The 8358-nt window shown below is 41.6% G+C and overlaps 1 long non-coding RNA gene across 1 annotated transcript; it reads left to right on the plus strand.

Moving 5' to 3' along the window:
• Positions 1–458: 458 nt before the first annotated feature.
• Positions 459–1775, plus strand: LOC119132384. Its single transcript, XR_005099862.1, has 3 exons — positions 459–569; positions 651–724; positions 1631–1775. It is a non-coding gene; the product is annotated as an uncharacterized LOC119132384 (long non-coding RNA).
• Positions 1776–8358: the final 6583 nt, after the last annotated feature.

An 8358-nucleotide genomic window follows, 5' to 3' on the forward strand; every position in this document is an offset into this window, starting at 1 on the left:
TTTATTTAATTTAACCAGCTCTGCGTACAATAACATGCGATGTTACTTTGACTTGTAGCTGCCGTGCGTCACCTCGTGGCGAAAAGAAGAATGGCAACGTGAACTGACAAAAATGCTGCACTTCAGTATGTGTGTATTTTAAAAGCAGTTGGAACTGTACACAAAGTTGTTTTCTAAAAATATATATATAAATGCCAAATTGCATTGAAGATATTAAATAAAACAACTATGACAGGCGTTTCAATCAAAGGAAATTCCATCCAGCAATATCTAGACAATAGCAATTATAATGTCTGTTGAGGAGCTCACAATTTTTGTAATTTATTGAATTTATTATCTTGAGGAATAGGAAAAGTACATAAAACGTGGAAAAAGTAACGCTATACTTTGAGTGGCTACTGTTGTTCCTGCTTCGGCCACCAAGGGGCAGTATAATATAAACACATAGCGGAAGAACACAGCTGCAGCTTTTTTCTCCCTATCTCTTTTTTAATTAGACTGACAGCTGCAGTTAGCTAATATGAGTTTTACGTTGTGTGCCAGAAAGCTAGCAAACTTTTCGGACGAAGGTATCTTGTTTGCTTAAATCCACAACATATAATTTCCTTTCATTCATGTTTAATTTTACTTTCAACCTCAACAGGGAAGAGGATGAAACAGTTTGAAGCAAACAAGTGGCCAAGTGTTGAGTCACTCAACTGTGGTTCCTGGGACTTGAATTTCTGTAAGTGTTAAATATTATCACTGTACATTTAAAACTATTAATGGTTAAAATATGCTGTCAGAATTTTTTTTATCTTGAGTCACTCCAGCTGACCACTGCAGGTGCACAGATGTTTATCCCAAAAGTAAACTAAAAACATATGAGACGTTTCACTTTCTGCTCCATCAGATTCCAAACCAGTTCTTCCATTCCAAATACACAAGAATCAATCTTTGCTGCGGATTTGCCTTCATGCTTTTGTCTCTAAGCTGCTTAGCTGGGTTGGAGTTTAACCTCGAGAGTTGTGTGGGCCGAGCGGTATCCGACCTGATGGCACCTTTGAAAGTTGAGAAGCTCTTGTGTTATTCTCATTAACATGCTATAATGGAACTCTTGTTTATTTGCACAACAAGCACATTCAATTGGGAGTCGGGCTTAAACCATTTAATAACAATAATAATAATAAATGGGTCCAAATAACCCTAAAAGATGAGTTGAGGAAAATTTCCATGGATTGTCACATCTCAATCCATCTTTGCTTTCTTCATCTTGTGGCATTTATTAAAGCTGACCTTCCCTCTATAATGTTGTGACTCATTGCCACTCGTCGGGAGTCCTCGCATCCCCTCTCGTCTGTTGCCACCCACGCGTCTCCCGGCCCCCCGTCGACAAAGAACCGACGACGGCCCGCCTCCGTCTCATTACTTATGCAAGAGCCATATGTTGCTCGACAACAGCTAATGTCTGCAAATGTGTCAGATGATGAACCCGCTCGTCCTCTCCATGTACACAAGTGTGTAAGGAAACAACAATTGGGGCGTCCATCGCACACATTGTTGGCACTCGGGCTCGTCGTCATGGTTACGGGTCATTTGGCCGCTGCTGATGAGATGACCTGTGATTGACCCAGTGTGTGCCTTCGTTTAGGATGATGATGTCATCGTATGTGGAGAAATGAACCAGATCTCACCTAGAGTAGAGATGGATGTCAAAACGCCTTAAGATGGATTCAAATAGGCTTGTGTGAGGATGGTGTGAGGAGCTTCGTCAATATGCCACTAGAGGGCGACATCACAACAAGTACAAGGTAAAGTACACTTTTTTTTTTTTAAGTCATTTCCTGAGTGTTTTGAAGTTTAAAAAAAGTATTTAAAGGCCTCATTTTATCCATGTTCCTATTTTTGCTCTCTTGTTATTTATTTATTTATTTATTTATTTATAAGTTTTATGACAACAAATTTGTACGCAATACAAAAACACTGGAGACAAGCACGAGTTATTTAGTAAAACTTTTGCATTTTAGAAAAACAACATTGAGTTGAAAACTGACAAAATGCCTGGAAAATGTCAGTCTACCCCCCCCCCCCCCCCCCACCCCCGTCTTCATCAGAATTGCATAATTAATCAGTTTTTATTCTTCTTCATTTCCATGTTGATTTTCATGTGATTCTGATGAGGGCACCAAAAGGGCAACTAAAACATTCTCCCTCTACAAACACAATGCAAAGTTTTGATTATTGTTGTGTTAGTGTCCACAACATTCACCCACATCTTTTCCTGCATCTCATTAGCGAACAAATTAAGTGTTCAATGAGGCCGTGTCGTGACGAAGTGAAAAATGCGGATGCTCATTTGCCGCAAAGATAACATCTGTGAAGATGATTTATAAAACAAATGTCTCGAAAAAAACAGGCGGCAGGAATGTTGTTGCATTGTTTACAGACTGTGTTTGCGTGTGTGTGCGTCTGTTTGAAAGGGAGGTGGACAAACAGCAATTTCGTCCCGCCGGGCGTAAACCAGAAGATACATTTGTTTGGTTATCCCACACACGCATTTAGAACCAGCTGACTGCAGCATCGGGGGAATCAAATCAAATAGGACTCTTTTTGTTTCATTTCTGGCACTCTTATTAGAATCTGTTCACGTTCCTTGTTCGGGATTTGACCTGGCAATCAAAACAGAGCGATATTATCTTTGTGTAGGAATAATTTTAGCAAAATGAATATCCAACCTGTGTGGTGGCTGTAAATTGTGCCCCCTGGCGCCATGTTGTACTGTATTTCTTTTTAAAAACGACAAACAAGATGGCGTTAATGTCGAGGAATAAGCAGATTGCCCCGTACTGCAAATAGAAGAAATAAAGATGAATATTTGGAAAGATTGTCCGCAGTGATTGCTGCTTGTTTTGGCAACAGAGACTCTCCACACTTCGCTTTTGAAATCAGACTGTTGACCATTCATGAAAACGAGTTTGCAGTGTGACAGTTCAGCTGTGTTGGACGAGCCTTAGAAAAATTTGCACAAATTAAATAATACCCGGATCGTGGTGACATTTAATCAAAGACCCCTAATTGATAGACGAGTACTTTTCAGACATGCTCGCCGCTGAGTTGTGTTCAAACGCGAGGTGAAAATGCAAGCGTGTCATACGTCTCGCTGTCCTGTCAGGGTGTCATGGTGCGCTGGAAATAGCTCATTCCTCTGTGTCGCCTCTCACTCTTTCCTCCCACACCGCTCAGCTCGCGGATGCAGCCCTCCCGCCTGAGCGGCCCACACTGTTGTTGAATGACGGTTTTGTCTTCGGATGACACATGACAACCCCCCCCACCCCCCCTTTCTGTTTTATGTCTTTATTCTGTCTCGTCTCCTATTCCTGCTAAGCATCCTGTATCTTTTCACACAACAAGGAATGGTAAACAGTACAAGTGGTAGTTTGTGAGACTGTGTAGACACACACACACACACCACCAAGTCACTAAAACATCCGCAATAAATCATTTAGCGCGCCTTGGCTTTTGAGAAAACGATGACATCATCAGGATGGCAAATGTACACATTTCTCTGTCGAGTGAATAATGCCCCAGTTGATATTTTCAACTCTGTTGCCATGGGAAACCTGGAATATGATTTTAATTCAGTCCCCACATTTATTTACCACGATAAATATTTGCTTGCATCATTTCAAAACGAAAACGCCGGAGTGAAAAGTGACTCCGACTTTGTCCTTGAAACAGTTTTGTTTGACGCTGTCAATCTGGATCTTCCGAGATCACGCTGGTTTACTTCGTGTTGATATACATTCATATTTTGACGCGCACGGTGGCGGCGGACACGGGAGAGGATGTGTCGGCCACGAGCGAACAAAAGACAGCCGCAGTATGAGCTCATCCGTGAAATAGGTGAGCTCATATTTTGCGCCTGCTGTTAAATAGAACGTCTGACAACCGTGGCTCGGTAGAAACTTGGTCTTGGATGGCACGTATATTATCCATACTGAAGACTTGATAGATGGATAGTTTGGTCGAACTAATGAGTCGTGTATTGATACACAGAGAGAAACGGATAAACGGCTTTGCACTTGGAGCTGAGATGACAATCACGCGTGTCAGAGCTGTACACGGATTTCTCTCGCTCCTACACACTGAGTCATCCGTCCTCTCTCGGCTACATCTTTTCATCTTTTTTTTTTTTGCTCTCGCTTTCTTTGTCTGTGCATAGCACATTTGAAGAGAGGCTCCTGGCTCAGACAGACAACCTGTGACCCCACGCAGACTGATGCAACAATTGGCTGCATTTTATAAAAAACGAAATGTGTGTGCAACAAAAGCATCGGGTTCGTTTGGCCTGCTGATGCTCGGGGAACAAAGCTGGTTGCGGTCATCGGTTTTTTAAAGCAAGGAAAAAAAATAGGCGTGGTTCGATTAGTTCTGCCTCTTGAAATCCAAACGGGGACCTATAAAAAATGCACCCCGATTGCCTAGGCACTTTTATCACAGGTGAAATCGCTTTTCACACTTGACCGGCTGCCAAAATGTGAAAATCGCTCGCACGGCGCTTTAATCATAAAAGACAATACCGGCCGGGTCAGTGTGTTTGTGGGTCTATGACAGGGCCTGCATTGAGCCCAACACAATGGTGCCAGCGTGTACTGTCACAGTCTCACGTCAGTGAACTACTTACAATATGGCCCCTCTTCCCCTCCCAATGTTTGTTGCTTCTTTGGTAAAAAACCCAAGCCCATATGGTTCTGAGCTTAGTTGCAGTGTTCTATGGTGCTACTCTGGGTTCCCACTAAGCGAAGGGGAAAATGAAGCTTCAAATTTGCTTCATGAACCAGTTGTTGTACTTTTTGACTCCTCTAGATGGCGCTCTGTTCAACATTGCGCCGAAAGTACAATGACTTATTTCTTCGTCCCCAACAGTGCCTTCTGGAGGAGTAAAAAAATACAACAACTGGTTCATGAAGCAAATTTGAAGCTTCATTTAGGAAGTTTCCACCGGTTAGCTATCTTGAACAGTTGTTGGCGAGAGGGAATATTTGTTGTTATTTGATTGTCGATTTGGAGCCAAACTGTTTCCTGTCAACATTTTACAATGCTACAATGCTATCGTCCCGCTAGCCGTTTAGCCCAACGCTATCTTATCATCAGCAGTCTCCGATGTAGTGTATGCTGATGTGCGTTGGCTTGTCTGCTCCCTGGAGGTTGCGGGGAGTGAATTCACTTCACAGGAATGCACAGCTGAGTCGAGCTGTTGTTCCACCAAAACACCTTTTGTAACGGTTTTCGGTAATAGCTCGCTTACCGTCGCGCAATGCTGCCGCTCGGCTGCTTGCCGTGTCAGATTGAGCCACCTGCTGCGAGCCGTGCACCAAAATAGTTTTTAAATGGTACCTTCTGTATTATTATTCATTCTAACTTTAAAATGAGTCCTTATGTAACAGAATGAATAATTAATTATTGCTTTTTGTCTGAGCTCTAATAAGTTGCCAGCCAAGTGAAGTCATCACAATAATCTTATTATTAACACCTCTGATATTGTTAGTGTTATCTTTCCGGAGGTGTTCCTAATGTCGTGGCCAGCGAACGCTTCCTCACAAGAACATCTCCCATCATGTCCTCCTGGCATGAGAACACTTCGCTCTCAGCCGCCTACACTCGTTTCCAGAAATAGGCAAATATTCCGCGGGAAGCATGACGGACACGGCGGAGGAGCCGTGCACCTTGACAAGGCGGTAAACCGCCACCGTAAAATCGTGTCATGTCGATTGAGAACACATGTGGCACCCTGAGTGCATTTCCGTTCAGCTCGAATTAGCCTGAAAATCTGCCGAAAAATGGACGGCCCCTTTTAAAAGAATGGATCCGCATCAATCACGATCAATGTCGATTTACTTCCGTATGAATTTTGATTCCGATATCCCAGGAAGGAGATGTCGTGATAACAAAGCCCGAGAGCACATTTACCCACGTTGTTTACCTAATGATGCTCGTGTGCTAAAATACCCACAGAGGGACAGAAGTGCGGATAGCGCCAATTAAAGGGTGGCGTCGTCATAGCGACGGGTCGAGCAGGCCAAGTCTGAAGTTTCGCCGCCTGTCCTTTTTCTTCTTGTGCTGTTTTTGTTACCTTAACTGCAGCAATTGCAACCAAAGCAGCTTCGGCGAATTTTCTTCTTTTCTTTCCCTCGGGCAGCTGTGCCCTTGTCAGTGTTAGCACGGCAGACACAAGTGGCGGGGGGGGGGGGGGATTGGCCCCCCCACGTCCACACTCTTTCACCATATTTTTTACAAAATGGCCGTACTTCATCGTTCGCACAGAGAGCTAGAAAGAGGAAGTGTGATTCTTTTTGATTCCCCTGACCTTCCTTTTTTTTTTTTTTTTTGTTTCAGTCTGATGCAAGTCTTGGCAGGTCAAACATGTAAAGTGAAGCAATTAGTTTGCCTGTGTCAGCGATTTTTTTTCTTTTTTTTTGGTAACTGAATGTGCTTTTTCTGTTGCCTTCTCTGCACTCGACTCTGGCATCATTTTGTTGTCTGTACTGAATGTACTGTTGTGAAAGGCTGGATTATTGCTACACTTGTGTGTGTTATTTATTTATATATATATATGTACATATATATACATATAGTACATGTAGACAAGTACAGGCTGGTAGGCAGACGCCAGATCAACTGAGTAGGAGGAGGAAGACTGGCTGACAAGTTAACACAGAGGTTGCATATTGCTGTTACGCAACCGCAGACGCGAAGGTGGCAACTCGATAACGTAGGTGGGCTCCTTATGTGACGTGTGTGTGTGTGTGTGTGTGTGAGTGAGTGTCCTGTGGGGATTTATCTTTGCCCAGCAGGCACCATATGGTCCAAAGTGTAGACTTCCTCAAAACAATACACACACACTCATGCGCAACTGCAAAAAACAAAGAGTATCAACAACACCTATGAAGAGAAGAACCATAGATAGCAAAATAGTCAAACTTTGAATATTTTCATGAAAATGTCATACAGGAACTAAAAAAAAAAGTAACTCCTGACAGGAACTTTGAGAAAAGATGCCCCTAGAACAGCAGGGGTTGGTGGGGGGTCCACTAAGCCTCTCAAGGTCCATATGGCCAAGAGGCATTCAACACCCAACTTATCAAATTAGTATTATTAGACAATTTTGACTAAAGTTGGTTGAACACTACAGAAATGCCAGATTTTTTTTTTTTTGTATCAGGATCAGTTTCATGATCACAAACAACCAAAAACAAATCATTTGAAAATACAACCCACCGTTACGTTGTATTTTTTTAGTCACACTTATTTTCCACAAATTGCGTAACATTTGGCGACGAAGACAGATCAGCACTTTGCACCCCTGGTAGGAATATTTTATTCAAGACTATCAACCATTGGAATCGCTCGATGAACCATTCATGTAAACGTCAAAGTAAAAAAATGAATAGCAATTTGTTTTCTTGTGCGCCACGTGCTTTTGTAACATTCAAATCGGTTGATCTCCTCCATCTTTACTTTAGTTTCTCTCTCCCAGCCTTATTGATATGCTCAGTCTTGATATTGCTTTTCATCCCCCCTTCCTTGTCCTAATTGGCGCACAAGTCATTACAGTTGACATTTCACACATTAAATCTCAATCAGCTGGGCTCTAATCACACTTGCAAAAGGGAAACAAATCTCACGGGAGGCATTTGGCGGCTTCGAAATCTGATTTAGTCAACATTGGTCCTTCTGTCAAATGGATACGGAGCACCAACCGAAAAGGCTAACGCGCACGTTTGCTGAGATGAGAGATGGGGAGAGCAACACGCGCTGTAGCTAAATGGGGGCAAAGCAGATGAAACGGCGAGTCTGCCTGGGGCCAACGCAGCTCCAAAACGTATTTATGAACGGGATAAAAAAATATTAGGATGGACTATTAGTTGAATAGGGGAATGATGACATCATCTTGAAAAACAATGAAGTTACGCCAACACTTAAGATTCAAATAAATATTGCTAAATGAAATTTTCTTTATAATCATACAAATGTATTATTTTTAATAAACACAACATACATTTAATCTTTTGGGTCATTTTCATCATAGTTGAAAATGTTAAATGTATAATTTGCGTCTTAAAAGGATTTAAAAAAATGAACATTAATGAAATATAAACAATAGTTTAACAATTTCAATATTTTCAAAAACGTTTCAACATATTTTATCTGCATAGTTAGTAAAATACATTTGTAGTCATATTTAACATTAAAAATATTTTTAAAATATCCTTAAAAATATTATTACGAATATTTTTAGAAAATACTCGTTTTAAGAAATAGTTTCTTTTCTTTTATTCTTAGGAGTACACATTGACTGAAATCCAAGAAAGAGGTTCC

The sequence above is a fragment of the Syngnathus acus genome, chromosome 13, assembly GCF_901709675.1.
Source record: "Syngnathus acus chromosome 13, fSynAcu1.2, whole genome shotgun sequence".
Classification (NCBI taxonomy): Eukaryota; Metazoa; Chordata; class Actinopteri; order Syngnathiformes; family Syngnathidae; genus Syngnathus; species Syngnathus acus.